We start from the raw sequence: 20,553 nt of genomic DNA, 5'->3' as shown, positions 1-20,553 counted from the left end.
GTCAGGGTCACAGTCATATATTGAAAGCAATACATTTATTGCCTGAAGCAAACCCCGGTCTGATAATGTTATGGAGAATCATGAACCATTCACGTCGAAGGGTTCGACATCACTTATTAGGTATTCGACCAGTTTATCTCTATTAACGGTTTAAGTACCCCTGGACTTCTCATAGTCTTTTATTACAGGTACTTTGCCTTTTTTAGAAGTCTTCTTATCATGAGAGCGTTCTTATTCAGGGAGTATAGTGCGGTTTTGTTAATATTCCTCTACATTGTGTAAATTTATCGTCAGACTTAGTATCAGGACCAGCGACAGTCGAATAAGTGACATCTTTAGCCATCGAGGATATATATTTAATTCTAGGAAATGACCTAGCTTTTGGCAAGGTTTTGTTAAACCACTTGTAACAGATAACGCTTGCTTGGATTAGAAATTCGATGTCGATTCTTTTGAAAAAGAAATAGGCAGATTATACAATTACTAGAGCTCTGACAAAGAATGGTCTTGATAATAATGTTGATCAAGAAAGTATTCCATCAGCTGACACAAGGATAGCTGTCGGACCAATCAATGGGTATTGATGACTAATGTTTAAAGTACACTGTCTCTTCATTTAATCAGCATGACACTCACTTGTCGAACAGTAAAACGATCACATGATCTCCTGTTTATTGCTGAGGGATATTAGGGACAATAAAGTCACATAAATACCTATCATTTTGTTAAATATATTGTCCTTCTGAGAAAATGGAGACCACTTGAGAAACCTACTCTTGATGAACGATTGGCAAACTGGCAAACTGGAGTTTCAAAATTGTACAGACAGAAATTCTTGGTTTTGTCGATTAAACTGGACAAATAGGACTTATCACAATATCTTGAATCAGTTCTAAAAAAAATTAACAGTGACTAATATATTTGTTAATTCAAGGTATTAGCTGTTTTGAACAGCCAAATGTATGTCTGGAACAGTGCCAAATGTGTATTCTTGACTTAGTATTGGCCTATCCAAGAGAAACATTTTTTTTCAGGATCGCAAAGTATTTTTGAGAAATATAATGAGAACAGGGTGTGGCATGGTTTTTGATTTGAAATCAACTTTCTTGCAATAATGTATCAATGCTTTCTTAATGCCTTTATCTTCGGAAAAGAGAATATGTTGTCGAATTCCATTACTTAGTGTGCTAGTACACTCCTAAGCAGCGGAAACAGCATTGACTTTCATATAAAATGAACACTAGCAACTGGCAGTTGGGATGCTCTAGTTGCTACTATGACGAAACATTAAGAAAGTAATCAAATGTGCGCGGAAAGTATGCAGACAAGGTTAGGGCAATTCATCTCACAGAAAATATGTAAATAATTAAATACTGACATTATTATTGGAGATGATGCCTTAGAATAAGGAGTTCTCATACAGTGCTTTAATTGTTAATGTATATTTCCATTGATTTCTAATCTCTTTTAAGATCAAGCGAGGCAACCAATACTTGCTGTCCATAAGGTTTGCGTATACACTATTCCCATAGTCTATTCTTTTGAGGAATTTTGAAACTAAAACAAAAATAAAAGCTTTGATAAAGATATTTGATACTCAGTTTGCCTTGTCCAAATATGTCCTTTCTTATCAAGAGTCACAGTGTGTGTCTGGAAAATTCCTACAGAATTACGATGGGGTGAACTTTGTAGTCTGTTGATAGAGTTAAAGTTATGTCTCTTGTTTCATTCTTCCAAATTTTCTTGGGATGTAAATATATTAAAGCAGTACCAGTATGTTGTTAGGGAAAACCAAGTTTATAATGCAATCAATTTAGTTGTACCTGTCCCATATATTTAGATTTAAACGGCGGATTGCTATCAGACTGTAGTGACGTTGGAGCGACAATTCTTTGGAATAAGATATAATGAATAATCAGGACAAGAAAGAGTTAGATAGGAAACAAAAAGAAACGAATGAATTACAAATACCTTTCATTCGAATGCGAGCGCTTTTTCCAGATGATGATACACGAACAAACAATATCTATCATGATATTGAAATTCTAGATTCAACACATGTAAAACAAGTATAAATTATGATTTCTATGAAACAGGAATGTCTGACAACAGAAATTAAGTATTTACTGAAGAATGCTTTAATAGAGTCGAGTATACATATTCCAGAACCAGAAAATACTTTCCGCGTGGGCGGTCACTGTAGTCAGGGTAACATTGTGACCAAAACAAATTAATTTCTATTGCCAATAATCCATGACTGCATTGATAAATTGGAAATACTATGTATGTCAGGAAATTAGACCACCTCAAAGGATTGTGGCAAATTCCACTGAGTGAAAGGGAAAATAAATAGTGGCATTTGTGACTTCATATGACATTAGCAACATAAATGGAAGACATCTGGGATGATAAGTTCTTTTTGTACTTTTCAACTGTGAATAAACATGATTACATCTGGTCTAGATAAATGCGCTGCGTGCATCGACGATGTTATCATCTACAACGACACCTGGAAAAATCACCAAGAGACAATTCGGAAATTGTTTGACAGACTCACGGATGCAAATTTGACAATTAATTTATCCAAAAACGTGAATTTTTTCGTGGTTGCGTTATATTTCTAGGAGATATTGTAGGAAATTCACTAGCTAAACATATATATGCTAAAGTCAAGGCTATCACTGAATACCCTGTGCCTATCAGCAAAATGCAAGTAATGCAATATTTAGGTATGGTCGGATACTATCGGAATTTGTGTTCCATAGTTATCCTAATTGTATTAGCCTGACAAATTTGATGAACAGGAAAACTACGTTTAAGTGGTCTGATAAAAGTCAAGAGTTTTGATAAACTAAAGGCGATACTTAAGAATACATCATTTCTTTCAGCTCCTAATTGCCGTAAATCATTTAAAATGTATGTTGATGCGAAGCTGTTGGGGTTGATGCAGATTTGATTCAAGATACCGAAAATCATACAGTGTGCTATTTTTTAAAGATATTAAATAAGAACCAAAGAAAATATTCCACTATCTGAATGGATGTTTGGCTTTGATATTGACATTGCAACACTTTGAAATGTATAGTTCAGCTCCTTTCCCCATTATCATGTTCAGAGATTATTAAGGTAGAGTTTGATCTCGTATGAATACAATATTGACTTTAGGCATGTTAAAGGAAAATACAATTGAATAGCCGATGCACGTTCACGTGTATATTAATATTGTTTCTTGTATACATTTTGTAATTCGTACCATTTTATCTTATACAATTTTTGAAATCACATGTACATTTGACTTAGAGTAAACCTAAAGCTTTATTGCATACATCTTTCTATTTTTTTATTAGGGGAAGTGTAATGTATATTTAATTTGTATTGTTTGTTAGTTATTTTTTCTAACTTATTTTATTTCATTATATGCTAATGTAATGTATCACTGTATGTTGGACTTGACCTTGTCCAAAAATTAAGTTCATTTTCTGCCCGGCCGGAACTATTACTTTTGGTAATGTAGTAAGTATATGTATCACAATTGGTCTCTTGAACTTTTGCAATTCCTAATGAATGGCCAGGTCTATATTTTTCTTACACATTTAATGTTATAATTATAGTGACAGACATCTAATTATAGCTAACATTTTTAGGTGAAGATTGCAAACTTTCTAGAAGCTTGTTTTCCATTAGGTAACGTTTTTATTTTTAGATTAAGTTAATTGTGACCCGAGTCAATTTGACGACTATATAATCTTGTTACTGGATAGATTACTCGTAATTTTAATATTCGACAACTCTTTAAAGATGTATTTCTTGAGAAGAAAAATGTATAGTTGAATACACTTTCACTATTCTATACAGCATACTCCTTCAAACTACCTAGTGAGGCCTTTAAAGAACCCTTATGTTTTGAAATACAAATAGCAAGTTTTGCTGTATTACTCTTTTGCCGTATCATAAGTCTAAAATGCCAACACCATGGCCATCTATTAGAACTTCATTACTGACTTCTTGTTCGTTCATGCGATAACCAAAAGTGGGTGAGATTTTGCTTTCTTGAGCATCGCCAACATTTCAGTGTGCTTAAATAGTTCTAATTTTGCCCACCAGTACATGTTTGATACAATATTTTTGTATAAATGTAGTACAATATAAATAAGTCACCACTTCGGTGGCCTTTTGGTTAGAGCGTCCACCTCAGATAAATGAATGTTCATGGTATCACTACAATCAGTTATTTATATTTTAATAATGATATATAATTCCCTGGATAAGTCATTACCAGTGACAAATGTGATTTGCATTTAACAGAAAATACTATTAATGCCTGACAGCAAATATATCTATTGAGTGCTTCCTCTTGGCGTTTGCATAGGAAGACAATGCAAACATATACAATTTGGCTGTGAACTCAGTTCCTCGCTGAAAACTCCAAATGATGTCTTTAAAAGTCACTGGCCACATATATTGTACAAACGTGTAAAATTATTATAGTCATAAGACAGATGTGTCATATATGTAAGCCATGAATTAGACTTAAAAAAATTAGTTTTTAAATAAAAATATATTCCGCAAACACTGTCAACAATCAGCAGTTTTCGCGTGCCATAAACGGATATGACGTACATTTATCCCTTCTATTTAACTTGGCAATTCATATGTTTAATTTCCCTGCGTTAATGTCTACGTGATCTATATTTACAATCTTAGTTTTCTACAGCAAATATGGTGCACTGTGTTGCATATGGAACCAAAAGTAACCAAAATAAGAGATGATGGGACAAAAGGTTCATTCTTATTCCGAAAGACCCTGTTTATCGTAAAATGTTTATTGAAAATAAATACGGTGAGTGATGAGAAGGTTGTGCCATTTATACCACCAGCAACATCCGGCTTGTGCATACGGCATTTTGAGGAAATTTGTCTTGGTGTACAAATGAAATTCAATTTGTTAAAGACAGCAGTGCCGAAAATTTTCCTACAGCTGTCGTATATAAGAAAAAAAAATAATTTCCGTAAACTGAAAATGTTGGGCCTCAGAAATTACATTGAAAGCTCTATTGTACGTATAAGAAGAGGGATAGAAAAAGCGTATTTAAGTTATATAAAAATATTATAGCACAATAATGCTACTGCAGATGTAAAATAATAACATTTAAAACAATCATTATACTTAATTAACTTGCACAGTGTATACTTTGATCAAAATCTTTACTTATCATTATTATAACCAATCTGAACGCAAAAAGGTTTAAAAAATGACATTCTCACAGAATAAAGAGTGGCACTTTTTGGGGATAGGTTCATGCGTATAGGGCTTAACATTAAGTTCATTTTCAATAGTTTCGTCTAAATATTCCCTATCCATAGTTTATATTTTATTTTTCGACAACAAGAAGCATTTGCTTCCACTTGTGGGGATTAAATGTACATTCTTTCCGGTTGATGTCATCTATAAGTGAGAAATCTTAGCTAAAGGTAGGAAACAACATTGTATACTTCTATTTTGAGTAATGAAATTATTATTTCATCTTTATGCTTGACAATTTTTTAATTCTTTTAGTGCGACTATAACTATTTTTAATCACATAATGGAAAACTGATGTAAAAGATAAATGTTAGAGTATGACATGTGACCTTGAAAATATAACGTTATGTAAATATCTCAATTAAGCCTACGCTTTATGCGTATATTTACGTTATGTCCATGTTAATGCCTAATACAAATAAGATAACTTAAAGCCTATGTGCTAGAATCAATCACAATGTAGAACAAATGAAGGTACTTCATAGCAAACTTAGAATACATTTTCAATTTTATAACAAAAGGATTGATTCTGCACATTTCAATTATATGCTTTACAAACTTGACCGTAATGATATACCGGCTCAGGCGTGCAGAGTCTATACGATATAGCTCATTATACTTGTATTAGACCAGGCGTGTACATGTATGTGTTCACAGTACAAGGTTCAGTATGAGTAAAACTAGAAGGCGATACAATCAGTATGTTTGATCATGCCATATCAATATTACCTACCCACCTCATCCTTGTTACTGTTAATTCAGAATGTTACTGATATGATACTATCTTCCTGGTTTATGTTCTCGATCTCTCTCCTTAACTGATCTAACACTCCATCAACACTCAGATTTTAGTTTAGGTGATAAGGATGAATACAACAGTTTCAATCAAGAGGTAAATACGGTCATTCACTATACAACCAAAAGTCAAACAAGTGGATGTGAAGCAAACAAAAGTAAAATTAAACGCATGCAGATACTTATCCTTCAGAAGACCTATGATGATCAGTTTTGGAACATATATGAAAACATAACTACAGCGTTTAATAAAATCAAATAATCCATAGTAAGCGGCATAAGACAAGCAGACCTGATTATTACTTAGCAGTAGAAATGGGATCCATGAATGACGAACTGAAATCAAGAACCCGGTGATTGGTAGGGTTAATTTATTTATGTCTGTAATTTTACCATATGGCAAAATAGAGCTCAACATAAACAAGATTTGCAAAAATTATTTAGCATAATAAAAAGAACAATATCTTTCGATTTTTAAATGCAACAAAATAATACAAGATGTTCACCATGTCCTCTAGCACCGCCTCCATTAGAATAAAGTAATAGTGGCACTAGTTTTTACAGTAGAAAAACACAACGCTATCGTACAAACATAGAGTGTTTGTACCGGAAGATATGTAATATTTTAGGCTGTTTTGTTCCTATCTAAGGAGGTAATATTACCTTCGATTGACAATCAGTGGGTAATTCAGTGATCTAAGTATGTGATGACATAGAAATCAGTCACAATTTTAACACGAATGTAATGGCCAATCACACGTTAATAAAGCCTACTCCAAAAAATGCTATATTAAAGTCTATCCTTCGTGTCACCAAAACAAGAAAAAGTCAGTATATTTCTTTGAAAATATCGTATAGTGATGAAAAATGAGTATTAAAAATGATCAGACAATGACTATGTAAATTAAAAGGGGGAGTAATAAATACGTATGTTTCCTACACAGTCACTTGGCAGTATGAGTTACAGAACAAGTGAAATCCACTCTAGGGATAATTAGCTAAGGCAGAGGGATAATCATTGTTTTGTTTCCGATTAATTCTGTTACTGAGCGTGTGTGGGGAGTTTAATGAATGTGTTTACAACTGTTAATAATAACTGAATGAGTTGGATGTGTCGAATGATCAATACAAATCTTTTGTATGGTTTACATTCGCTAATTTGTATGCCGAGTCAGGGGTACATTTCGGTACTGGACTGATGAAATGTGGCGTAACGGAAGGAAAAATTTGTCTTGCTTGTTCTAGAAAGTATTTTTACTTGAATTGTATGGATTCGTTAACATTGATACATGAGAATGGAAACTTCATCTGTACATGTTGATTGTATTCAACAGTTGCCCATACTACTAGTATAGTGCTTTTGATCTGAGCATTAGATATAACCACATTCTGAAAGTGTTCCTGACAGGATGGATATAATTATTCTAATAAGCATCTGGTAAAATCTTTACTTACCTTGTTAATGCAGTGGGGTCCCACAACAGATTTTAAACATCCTGATATGTTTATCTCTATTGTTTGTAATGACCAAATCACAACGCATCCAACTTTTGAATTCCCACCCACGGACTAGAATATACAAGACTTTTGAGAAGCCTTCCTGTTTCTAATATAACTTCTTCCTTGTGCAGCCAGCTAAGGTATGGCATACTTGGTTTGATAACAGGATCATTGATCCACCCGTTATCAGTACATTTTGAGTACACATGATAAATTAACCTGATTTGGGTTGTCGTATTATACGTCCTATGGGGGGATTAGATAACCCATTCATGGAGAAGAAGGCAAATGCGTAACTGTGCATTAAATGAGACCCCTATCGACTGGCATTAACTTATGGAGCAGTGCATATCTTGCGTTCTCAGGAATTGGTCTGGTGCAAGGTGGCAGACGGGTCTAAAGAGCTCGTCTTTTCCGATAAGTGCCATTTCACTTATACCGTGTCGATTGGAGTCTCAGGCTCGGCCAGTGTGGGTATATGAGAAATCTGCCAGTAGTTCTCTAATGTGTCGGTTGGGGTCTCGGCCTAGGCCAATGTGGGTATGTGAGAAAGCTGCCAGTAGTTTTGCGAGGACTGGTGGTTCTTATCGAGGTTCATATACTGGTCGTCAATTCTAGGCTATATTACGCTGAGAAATGGCGTTAACACCCAAAACAACAAAACAACCAGAATCTATATGTATTTTCGTACGTAATATCAATTATTTTGCGTTGAGCGAGAACATAAATTTAACACTGTAATATCTTTATTTCACTATAATTTCTGGCAAACTGTTTTAAGTGTCTTCTCGCTTAAACCTGCACAAACTAAAACCAAAACCAAAAAATGAAACAAATTCAAACAAAACAAAGCAAAATAAAATAAAAATTTAATTAAAAACCTCAGCAAAATCAAATTTAATCTAGGTGGACTTGAACTTTTCTGCACAAAATAAACATAAACATCAATTTTCGACCGGGCAAATATTTGGATGTATGTGTGTGTGTGTGTGTGTGTGTGCGTGTGTGTGTGTGAGAGAAAGAGAGAGAGAGAGAGAGAGAGAGAGAGAGAGAGAGAGAGAGAGAGATTTGACATTTCACATTGGTGGTGGCTGGAAATATATTTACCTTGAAAACATATCCTATATCAGAATCAACTAGTGTAAATTCTATATTACAAATTTGTGACTCTATTGTATAACCACATACGATATTGGATAATAATACGTGGGCATTTAAACCAATGGTTTAAATTCATTAATGAAGACCAATATACCATTACATCTTGATACTCTGTGCATACCAATTAGCAATTAGCAACATGAATACACATGTTAAGAATATTATCGATAATAATTATATAGACCTTCTTATATCACAATATGCTGAAGATACATTAATCTTTACAGATTGTTCTGAAGAAAGTCTCAAAATGTACGACCGTTCGATATTCTAGTATCCAGTTTGTAAATCAAGTTAGGCCACGACAAATGTTATTGGGCAGAAAGGAGACAAAATACAGTAGAAAGTTTGACATCAATTGGGAATAGGGTCGCACAACATTTCATGGCCTTAATTTCCATATAACCTTTAATCGGATAACTATTGCGAGGTTTCGACCGAATATTGCACTTAATTGGAAGTGTGTTAAGGCAGTAGTCTAGTCTGAGTCTCGATACATATTTATAAAGCAATAGTTTAAATCCTTATGCCAAATCCAAATGGGATATTCGTCAAGAAATTAAACAATTTTTTTAAATAACCTTCTTTGTAATAATTCATTAGATAAAATTAAAACGTTAATACCATATAAAGGTTGGAAGAAGGGTGCAAATGCTAAGACCATGAAAAGGTTGGAAAAAGATTGATTGATAACATGTTTTTGATACTATCCCTTAAAGTGGCATTTATTAGGAGATTCTTGGAAATAGCACAACATATATTAAATTATCAACTGTTTCTTGTCCGAAATGGATAAAATGTTACCAATATAAGTGTGGATTTTGTCAAGCACGTAATTAGAAAATATATTTGTCTTAAGTGATGTTCCTACACAAATTAAATAGAAAATCATCTGTAGACTTCACGCACAAATAGCAAGAGTACTATCAGATTATGGAGGATGAAAAACCTTCTATATCTGAAGAAATTAGTTGATTTAAAAATTTGTTGTTATTTTATACAAAATCTCAGGTTAGAAGATCACTGCATTCTTGTACTGGAGTGTGTGAAGTATATTTATGATATTTACAGCAGATGTTTCAGAAAAAGTTATATGTTAATACTAGGATTCCTTCAAACCATGTCAAATATATTGACTAATACCCTAAATACTGTGAATAATAGCAGGTCCTGCAAATTAATTTGATAAATGCGTAATTATGTTTGTCTTTCTGACTACATTTCATGGTAAAATATTTTCACGTATTCTTACCAAATCTTGTCGTTCCAATTGGGAATCCTATAAAGAAAAACGTACACAAACACACCACCACCACCAACACCACGAATGATAATAATAATAATAATAATAATAATAATAATAATAATAATAATAATAATAATAATAAATTAACCATTTGCCAGAATTGACCTGGCTGATATCTTCTGGGAATGTTCATGAATATAAATGTTCTGTAAAGATATTTAAACATGAAAAAAGAATATAATGCTATCATACGATCAACTTTTATTTGAACAAAGCAGTTGTAATATTATATCATGATCGGTTAAATCAAACAAATAGTTATATATCATAATATTGCCAACAATATCTGTAAATAAAAACTGTGACAATAGGATGCATATACCGAAATCGCTTAAATAGTTTTAAAATTGCTGTACGAGATTTGGGCAGAAACAATATTGCTTTACAAAGTGATAATCTAGCATAATTGTTTTAGATTTTGCAGAAATGTATTTGCTTCCGATGCTAATTGATTTGTTTACGTTCATCATACATGATGTATAATTGTATCGGTCTTTTGAAGTGGAACAACTACTTTATTCACAATCTCTCTCTTTATGACAGCAATAGTAATAGTAATAGATAATTTGCAGCAATTTATACGTGAAAACTAGTTTTGAATTGCCTGTTCAATCAAGCACTTTACTTGGTATGTATTCATGTTTAATACTTGATAGAGAATGTGCTCATGATAAGTGTTTCAACGAAGTTAGATTTACCTCGTGCAGTGAAATATATGATACGGCTATATGTTTGTAACAATATGACATGTTTAGTTGTACTGCAGTTTTTGTTGGCTAATTTAATGCTTCCTATATCGCACTGATGATTACCATATATGTTACATTGGAATAATAATTGTTGATAATATGCTTATAACATAAGAAGTTACTTCTCTCACTTTATTTATATTAAAATGTGCTATATTCGTATATTTACTTTCATACATGAATATTTTCCATCCCCTACTGTTTCTTGATGCTTCATTGGTAGATCGGAGGATGTTTTTCATACATGCACTAAGGATAACCTTAGACTGTTAATTTGGCAAATTTAATAGCGAAATGGACAAAAGCATATGTACAAGAAATGCTCAAGTTTTAACAATATACTCGAAACATTACTGAACGCAAAGCACTATTTTTAACGCAGGCAAAATAATATACATAACTAATAAAGATGTTTAAATTATTAAATTTAAATACAAATAAAATCAACATCAACGTAATATTTCTTGTTATCTACTGCGATTGTGAAAGTTTTATAGAAAAGCCGAGGATCCTACTATACAAACATATACACTAGCTAGAATGTATAATAAATAAATTAAAACAATTGGCAACAGCATTCCATCGGACAAGATTATTGTTCAGAATGTATTTTATCATGAATTAGTGACCCTAAATATACACCATAGGATTGCGAATTTAAAATATGTTCATATTTGCATACACAATTTGCAATTAGGTATTATTCCTGAGATGGGGTTCAAACCTATAATGGCAGTTATATGTGGCGATTGGGAGTCATATCAATTTATATAGTCAAAACGGCGGAAAAAATGTATAGGGTCATAACGGGAAATTAACATGGGGATGACTCTTGGGGAATTTTAGAAGGAATTAGCATGGGTGGCGTGACGGTACTGGACACTAGGAAAAATGGCAACAGTGTTTCAAAGGGCTGAAACATAGTAGCAGCGTTCGAGTTGTGGAGCTAATTTATTTAGGTATGGAAAAGACTACGTGAAATGCTGATAGGACAAAGAGGATGTTGGGGTTAAATATACACATATACACAAACAAACAAACATTAAAATAAACAAACATGGCAATGACTATATCTTTCGAGGCAATTGAATGTCACTGAAAAGGGCCGTTTTTTCATTTAACCCAACTGAGTTAACATACGGAGCATCATACTTGTCTTCTTCTCTTCCTTTGTCTGACAGCAGATCCGTATATCAAGTCTTTCTTCAGGCAGCCTTGCCTATCCACATCAAATCTTCTTTTCCAAATAGCTGTATTTGTTATCTTCGTGATAGCTCATGATGATTTCACATCATGGGATAGTCCTTTTTGAATAGCATCCATGATATCAGGGTAGAGGAAACAACGGTAGTCCACATTTGTTCATGAGAACTAGTGAATTTAAAATGGCGAGCTAAGGGTATTTATAGCCTAAGGGCATATCGAAGCGGATTGATATCTTTAACTAATCCAAACGTACAATATTCAGGGAGAGCACAGGCTCTCTTACAGTGAGAAGAGCTGCGTGTGACGTCATATATCATATAACGGTACACTAGCGTCTTTGCACAGTGAATCGATGCGACAGAGTTGGAGCATAGCTGATACTAAAAAGGCGATGTGTTGAGGTGCGCCTGCAGTAAAACGATGAGTGATGGCATAGCGGCTACCAAAACAAACATAATGATACTTCCAGAAGAGAACGATTTTATCGTGTATTAGTAGAATATATAACCTCTTCGCAAGAATTGGTACCGGCGCCAGTACTGACGCATCATACCTCAGGTCATGTTATACAGAGGCAGAAGTAAGAATTGTAGAAAGTTTTCAACAGCAGAAAGAAGCAAAACAAACCTTTTTGATGCAACAGCAACATGAAGAAAAAGAAGACAAAAGAAAACAAAAATAAGAAGAATAAGAAAAGAAAAGGGAGTGTCATGGAGAGAAAAAGGAAAGTGAAACAGAGCTAAGAGATTTATAATATCAGAGCTAAGGACTCTGAGACGTATGTATCCGACTTGTTTAACTCGACCCAAGCATAAAAGACCTTTCCGTGTCAAACTTCTAACCCTGCCATCACACCCTTTACCCTGACTATTCCTGAGATAATCGATAACCGAACCATCAGCAGGGATCATTATCGAATCATCGACTGTAGCAGGTGAAGAAGTAGGACTTGGCCGTCGAAAGAGTATACGGCAGTTGAATCTCATTGCCTCCAGTTTATTAGTTTCCTAAAAACACATTGTCCTTTTTAGGGCTATCTACCTCTCTAAAAAGAGTGACTACTCAGAATGTGTCAAATCACGTAAAACATAAATCCCCTTTTTACTATTGACGATTGAATGCTGTACGTGTGTGAGTGCTTGAGCGTAGGTCCTTGTTATAAAAACCAGGATCAAGAGACATGGTTTAGCTATGCCTTTAAGTCGAAAGCCTACAACATCTGGAATGACAGAGATGCCTAAGGATATTGGAACCTATTCGGTGGATGGTTGGTACTTAGAAGACCCCAAGATCGTGGATGCCCTACTTGTTACCCTCAACGTAATATAAAAAATCCATTCTTAGAGATTGCCAAGAAGACGTATACGAGGAATCTTCTCATAGCTGATTGAAGCTAGAAGAAGAAATATATCTAGTCAGTGAAATGTGGGATCACGAGTATGACCGCCATTTAAAAACTGATCCCGAGTTTAAACGCATCTTGGAAAGATACTACCTGATACATCCTCTTGACCCGCGGGACAGATTGTTTAGAGGACAAACGAATTTACTATACCACACGGACGAAGAAAAATGAGAAAAAAGATCAAATACCTAAACTTGTGTTTACTGTATCCTTAAGTGTGCAAATATCGTCTCTTTTGAGCAGGGAACCCGTATTTGATGACGGAACACAAAGGATTGAAAACATTCGTCAATACGAATGACTTATCAAATGGAAAGTCTTGACTCCTACCGATTTGCACTATTCCGTTTTCTTTGTGCCGTACTCGTGCCAGAACTTGTAACCAAGACCAAACTTGTCATCACACTGAAAAAGAACAAGCATTGGCAGGAACGAACGTGGATCAGCATGGAATTGTTTTGCGCTCTGTAACTGGGGTACATACCTTTAGATCTGTACGAACTTTTCCACTTTCCTAAGACAGAACAGTAACAAAAGGGCGATGACACTCAGAAAGGTACGTTGATGCCTTTTCAAAACTCAAACAAGAAGGCATTTGCTATCCTTCCTGGTGTCAGTCTCACAGAGACCAAGAGTAATTCAAAGACGAATAACGATACAAGGAGGGCATCACTTTAGATTACGTAGAAAAGAAACGTAGGAAATCATTTATTTGCCAAAGTCATGTTGAATTGCTTGTGTGGCAAAATGGCACAACGACCTGGTTTACCCAATACGGAGTACTTGGCAGAGCCATGCCAGTACTTTGACATGATACAGAACAAAAGAAAATATATTAAACACGTGGACGTCGTTCGCCAAGATCGCTAAGATCCTAGTCAATTACGAAAATGAACTCGCAGTTGTACAGCAAGAAGAATTTGGAAATGCCATAATTGATGCCTACGTGACGGCCCTCGCTCGCTTAAAATTGTACGAAGCTTTTCAGCAGTTAGGACATCGTATCAGTTGCATCGACATCCATCGCCCTGATCATCCACAGCCTGTTCTAAGGAAAGTGGCCGAAGTAATAGCAAGAACTGGATTGACATACTTAAAAAAGTAGATAAAGTCAAGTGCATCAATTGTGGTGTGTCATTTCACGAGTGGGAGATTCGGTTTACCTGGAACATGCTCCATGGTCTCTACACTAGCACCACTTTCCTTTAGCTGGACCCAAGTAATATCTTCATGGAGACTCTAGACGAGAATATTTGCGGTTGGCCTCGCTAGTGTTGCGAAAACGCATTTACGAAGAGTGTGTCAAAATAAAAATGAAACGCAAAGAACAATTGCATCGTTTATGCCACCGACAATGTAGCCACTGGTACACACATGATAAGGGAGGATTGATTCTTTTGAAAGTTTTCCAATGACTACATGTTGATGAACTACCCGAGATTCGGAAATCTTTAGATTCTATGACTTCTATTTACAAGATGCCAATAGTACACGTAGTTCCCAAAGAAGAGTTGGAGGATTGCAACAGACATTTACAATAACTAGAATTGCTTCAAGATGAAACTTCTGTGTGACATGTGGTAAGTAAGTGATCAAAAAGGGACTTTGTGCAAACACTACATATATTACCTCCACAAATATTCATTGGATGAAAATCAATAACCTTATTCAGACTATGGAGGATCAGCAAAACCTTTTACAAGAACAGTTTCAGTTGAGCAGCAGAGGAAGCGAATCCCACAACTTTCAAAAGCCTCCAAACGACGAAATAAGCCCTTTAAAAACCGCGTTGACGCTTGTAAACGTAATTGTCGCTGCGTTTTGTTGTCGTCGTCGTCACAAGGGGCTGAATCCCACAACTTCCAAACACCGAAATAAAACTGCGAGGGCGCTTCGTTGTAAACATAATTTTCGCCGTTGTGGCTGCGCGCTGTTGTCGTCGCCCCTTCTGCTGCTCTCTAGCTGAAAATCGTATCTAACCCGACTCGATACCGTGTTCGAGGATCATGTAAATGTATCGTTACAAACCCATGTGGTTTTGCCTGAGCACGACTAAAGAAATGTTTAAACTTATTTATATCCATATCGCCGCTGCACCAAGTCTGATATATATTTCGTAACGTGTGTGTGTCAACGCCGTTGAACAGCGCAAGGATGTTACAGTTATCCCTGATAACTTTCGGGATTTGTGTATATCGTTGAGTTACATAAATCACATCCACGTTTTTATGCCTGCCGCGTGAGAATATCCTGGCAGGATTTGATTGTTTTTCCAACATCACATCGTCGTACACGACTAAATTGTTAATTCTCCCATCAATATCATCGATACTTGGTGATTCATCAATACTAGTAATAAATTGAACAACATCATCACCGTCGTTTAGCGACTTTACACTTTCATTAAAATCTTTTAACACGCTGTAGCATCGCTGATCGTCCACAGATGGAGCTACCAAATACAACTTATCCCATTTCATCCACTTCATTATTAAATTAAGTAACAACTGCGTCTTGCCACTCCCAGATGGGCCTATAATTATCATTCGAATTGAATTTGGTAGCACCGAGATATGTTTGACTAATTCTCGTCGTTTTGTATCAGAAAAGTCAGTGATCTCCATTAGATATATTATAAAAGAATATGGATTTATATTATGTGAAATGTAGAGCACGTACCCCAACTGCAGGTATAACAACCACTACAACAAAAAATAATCGACAAGCACTTACAGGCAAGTGTGAACGATGCGGTACAAAAAAGTTTAAATTTATTTCCAGTGGAGCGCCAAAATCAAAGCCGAAACCAAAGTCAGCGCCAAAATCAAAGTCAAGTAAAAAAAGGAGGTGATATCGCAGCCAAGTTAGGAAAGTTACCAGGAGCTCCTTGGGCTAAATACCCAGGAGAAAAACATCTTCCAGGATATAATTACTGTGGTCCTGGAACCCGACTTGGTATCAGACTTGATGACCAGAATCAACCAAACCCTGGTGAAGAAACGGTAAATGCCAACGATAGCGGATGCCATGTCCGTGATGTAGCTTACCGAAGTAATGATTTGCAACAGCGCCATCTCGCGGATGTGAAATTAATTCACGCGTTAAATGCCATCACTGATAAATCTTTCAAGGAGAGGTTAGCAAGCTGGTTAATAAACTCTGCAATGAAATACCATTCGTCGCAAAATATACAAATACGCGTTAACTGTAGCTGATGTTGCAAGTAGGTACAAAGATGCTGAACCGTTAACGACTAAAACAGCATCTGACGTTGCTTCTGCGTTTGAACGAATTTATCAACGAGGTGGTTTACGATGGCCACAGCTGCTACAAGTTGATCCTGGTAAAGAATTTCAAGGCGCAGTCTCATCACTGATGAAGAAACATAATGTCACCATCGGGCGAGGACATATCGCAATTCACCGTGATCAGGCAATTGTTGAGCGATGTAATCGAACACTTGCTGAGCGGTTATTTGGATATCAATACGCGAAGGAATTCATTCAGGATACGAGATCGCGCGAATGGGTTGTAAGATTACCAAGCGTGATAGCTGCACTAAATAATGAAATTACTCGAACAACCAACACGAAACCTGCCATCGCGGTCACTAAAAAACATATACCTGTGCAACGACGTGGTTTTTCAGCACAACAATACTGGGTAATGTCACTGTGAGATATTTATATGAACCAGGTGAACTTGAAGGTGGTAAAAAAAGAGCGACTGATCCTATCTGGAGTATTACCGCACACAAGATATCTAACATAACTAGATCCACTGGTAGACCAGCAATCTACAGGCTGGATTCGACTGCTCCTCAACGTGGATTCACACGTGAGCAATTACAGGTAATTCCCGAGGACACACAATTACCACCCCATTCACTTAACTAGCACCAAGGGTGCCTGCACCACGCCTTCGATTACATTCAAGACAGGTGAACATGGTATTTTTTCGTGTATGACCGCGACTATTATCTTTTCTATCTACGGTAAATTGTCTTGAATTTTTATTCGAATACTGCCATAACATTACACAATTACAGCTCGCACAGTGATTATTCTGCTGTTGTTTCAGCGCGTTAATAAATAAACATCAAGGTCAAATTCTCTATTAATTTTTTTTGTCACTCTCTTTGTAACCAGCTAATTTTTTTCTTATTATGTCGCTGTTCTTTTCATTATTATCAGCCATTGACGCTTCCAAGACAATTCTTCGCAGTTGAGATATTCTTCTGACTCTGGACACAGATAAGTAAACCAAGTTTGACCATTCGAATAGATCATCAACGATCCAGACAGTTGTATCACTGATAGTCAATCCTTGAGATGAATGTATCGTCATTGCGTATCCCAGCGTCCACGGGGATTTATTCATTTTTAGTGCGTCTTTGACAGCGTCAATGTCAACTAGCACAATATCATTCAATACTAAATTCTGTTTCTCTGTTTTTCCAGGAATATCAACATCTATATTCTGTAACCGCATATCAGCTGGTCTATAACACAGCGGCGTTGGCAACATTGGAACCTATTCTTGTTGTAATTGAAATAACTGCTGTTGAAGTGTGTCTCTGACTATCTTTCTACTTGCCACAATCAAATCGTCTGGTTTCCACGTTTTCCGAAAGTCGCTCATTGAAGTTTTAGGAATCATCTCGCGCATAATTTCACATTGAATTTTATTCGGCTGTAATCTGATTAATGTTTTAAATTCCTTCAACGTTGCATCAACTGCTCTATGATCATCAGACACTTCTTCATAATAATCAACAAAATCTTTTAACCATAAACGCGGAGATGGACCGACAAAAGGTGGTGGCTGACCATGATCGCCGCACATTATCACAGCTGTAGTTTTTGTTAGCAGCCAATCCAGGAACAATTTTAATATATCTATCGACACTGTACATATCTCATCCCAAATTATTTTCCCAGGAATATATTTTGTTCCCATTCGATCTGGAGTCCATACACTACCGCTGTATTTGAAAAAGCTGTGATAAGTACAAGAATTGACTCCTCGTTGTTTCATCTCCCTGGTGAGTCTGTGTGTTGGTGTTAGCGCAATCATATCTGAATTTCGAAATAATTCAATCGCTCGGGTTGTCTTACCAGACCCACCCGGCCCGTTGAAATAAACGGTTTTGTGTCTGGTGATTGGATCATACACAGATGGTGCATTCGACATTTCTAATAATTCTGATTTGCAATAAATATCCTTAATTTCAACATCAGCGGATTCACGAACTCCATGATTCATCGCTGCCTACAACCAGTGATTCTATGTATCTTTTATTGATATAAAATGAATCCGTTGCAACTCTAACTGCAGTGTCAGGAAATCGATTTATCATTGATAGCAAATTTATAGAAACATAAGCCAGCATCGAAGATCTTAAATATGTGTATTGAGGTGATTCTTCATTAATATAACTTACAATTGTGTCCAACTTTCCCCCGTTGGATAAGAGCGCGTCCTCCCGATTACAAAATATATTTCTCGCAGTGGCATCAGCAATTAAAAAATTTAATTCAGCGTCATCGATAATCAATCGTGAATGATGTAGTTTATGATCATATGCACCACCTTGAGTAAATTTACCAATTATTCTTCTTCCGAGATCTTTTGCTGTTTTTTCACTATTGCTGAATCTAATCTTAAGAACTTTAGGAGCCTCACCGACAATAACATCCATGGGAGTATTTGGACTCTCTCGTGCATATTCTTCAATGACTTCATCGAGACTGATACGCTCCGGTGTTGGCAACCAAACTGAAGTCTGCGGTCTGTATGATATAATTGGTTCACTGACCGTCATGGAGACCAGTATTCGGCTGTCAAGCATATATCGCAATAACACTATTGGTGCCCAGCGTTTCTCTGAGAAGTGTCTGCCAAAACCAAACATAACAGCACGAATGAAGATTTTCAGCGAATTCAAACGACTTCACATGAGCAAATCCTGCCAGGGAAAAATCGGGTAAAGGGCCGTTTATAGCAACTCGTGTCATCGAGGTTGTGGGATGTCCAAATCTTTTAAAGTATTCGTTACACTCGCCCATTCCGAGAAAGCTTCCCGGATAACACGCAATGATATCCACGGAAATCATCTCGCTGTGGTCATACTTCGTATTCCACAAACCGCCGTGCCCATACTCGACACAACTCAATTGTATATCCTCGAGAAACTCACTTCGTGTTGGTCTCCACGAATTTCTTTCTCTGGCGGTGTGAGCGGCAACACTTGGAACTGTAAAACATTTAGTTAATAACTGCTCGGTGTTTTCTGAATATTTCTCTGCGAGCTTTTTCATTTGTTGTTGCAGAGATTCCGTCCGGTATAATTCACCGTTAGATTTAAAAAATTGATCATACTCGCCATCTTCGGAACTTTTAAACAACCACATCGACACAGGGTCGTTTTTGCTTTATTTGATAAATAATATCAAATATATTTCCCGAATAATATTTCACAACACGATCCCGCGGAAATATCGTAACTGCGTTAGTCCAAGCGTGAGCGTTATGATCAATGATATTTATTGGAGCTCCGTATCGATTATATTTCGATTTGTATAATACTTCCTCTGTTATCGTTGTTACGGTTATGGGAAATCTTAATGCTTTTTCTAGCTCGGCAACATCGTTCATTGAATGTCTTGTATCCTTGACGTTTTCAGCCCACGCTGATATCTTGGAACTTCTTAGATCAGTTAGACCGTTTCCGCGCATCGCATTTTTGAAATGTTCCATTATTCGTTCGGCTACACAATTCAGCCTTGACAATCTCATTGGGGTAAGTTTATTGATTTTTGTTTTTTTAATTGGATAGATTCCATAAATGACCGCGGTCACAAGATACGCTCGAGCGTAATATGGTTTATCAATCCAAGTCAGCATTCCTGGTTTGGAATCTTTACTTAACAGAACAGTCTTTCCGCTAGCAAGGATAGAGTCTTTTTGTCACGGATAATCCAGTATCGGAATCTGCTTGCACAATAAATTTTATTCTGAAAAAATATTTCTGACTATCAAAGAGATAATCAATAATTGTTTTCGCTCGTGCATCATTCATTGTAGCGTCCTTGACACCTTCGGTGTCGCATATAATTTGAAATATGGA

General features: G+C 36.0%; 1 protein-coding gene across 1 annotated transcript in view; it reads right to left on the bottom strand.

Moving 5' to 3' along the window:
• The window catches only part of LOC149772931 (uncharacterized), a 35,138-nt gene extending 27,436 nt beyond the window's left edge, over window positions 1-7,702 (bottom strand). The window contains exon 1 of the mRNA XM_089947098.1: window positions 7,553-7,702. The gene's annotated coding sequence lies outside the window, so the exon portion shown is untranslated. The remainder of the gene's footprint in view (window positions 1-7,552) is intronic.
• Window positions 7,703-20,553: the final 12,851 nt, after the last annotated feature.

Source organism: Sinohyriopsis cumingii, unplaced genomic scaffold, assembly GCF_028554795.1.
Source record: "Sinohyriopsis cumingii isolate HCF-2022 unplaced genomic scaffold, ASM2855479v2 utg000972l, whole genome shotgun sequence".
NCBI lineage: Eukaryota > Metazoa > Mollusca > Bivalvia > Unionida > Unionidae > Sinohyriopsis > Sinohyriopsis cumingii.
Note: the sequence above shows the minus strand (reverse complement) of the source record. Positions and strands in the feature narration are given on the sequence as shown.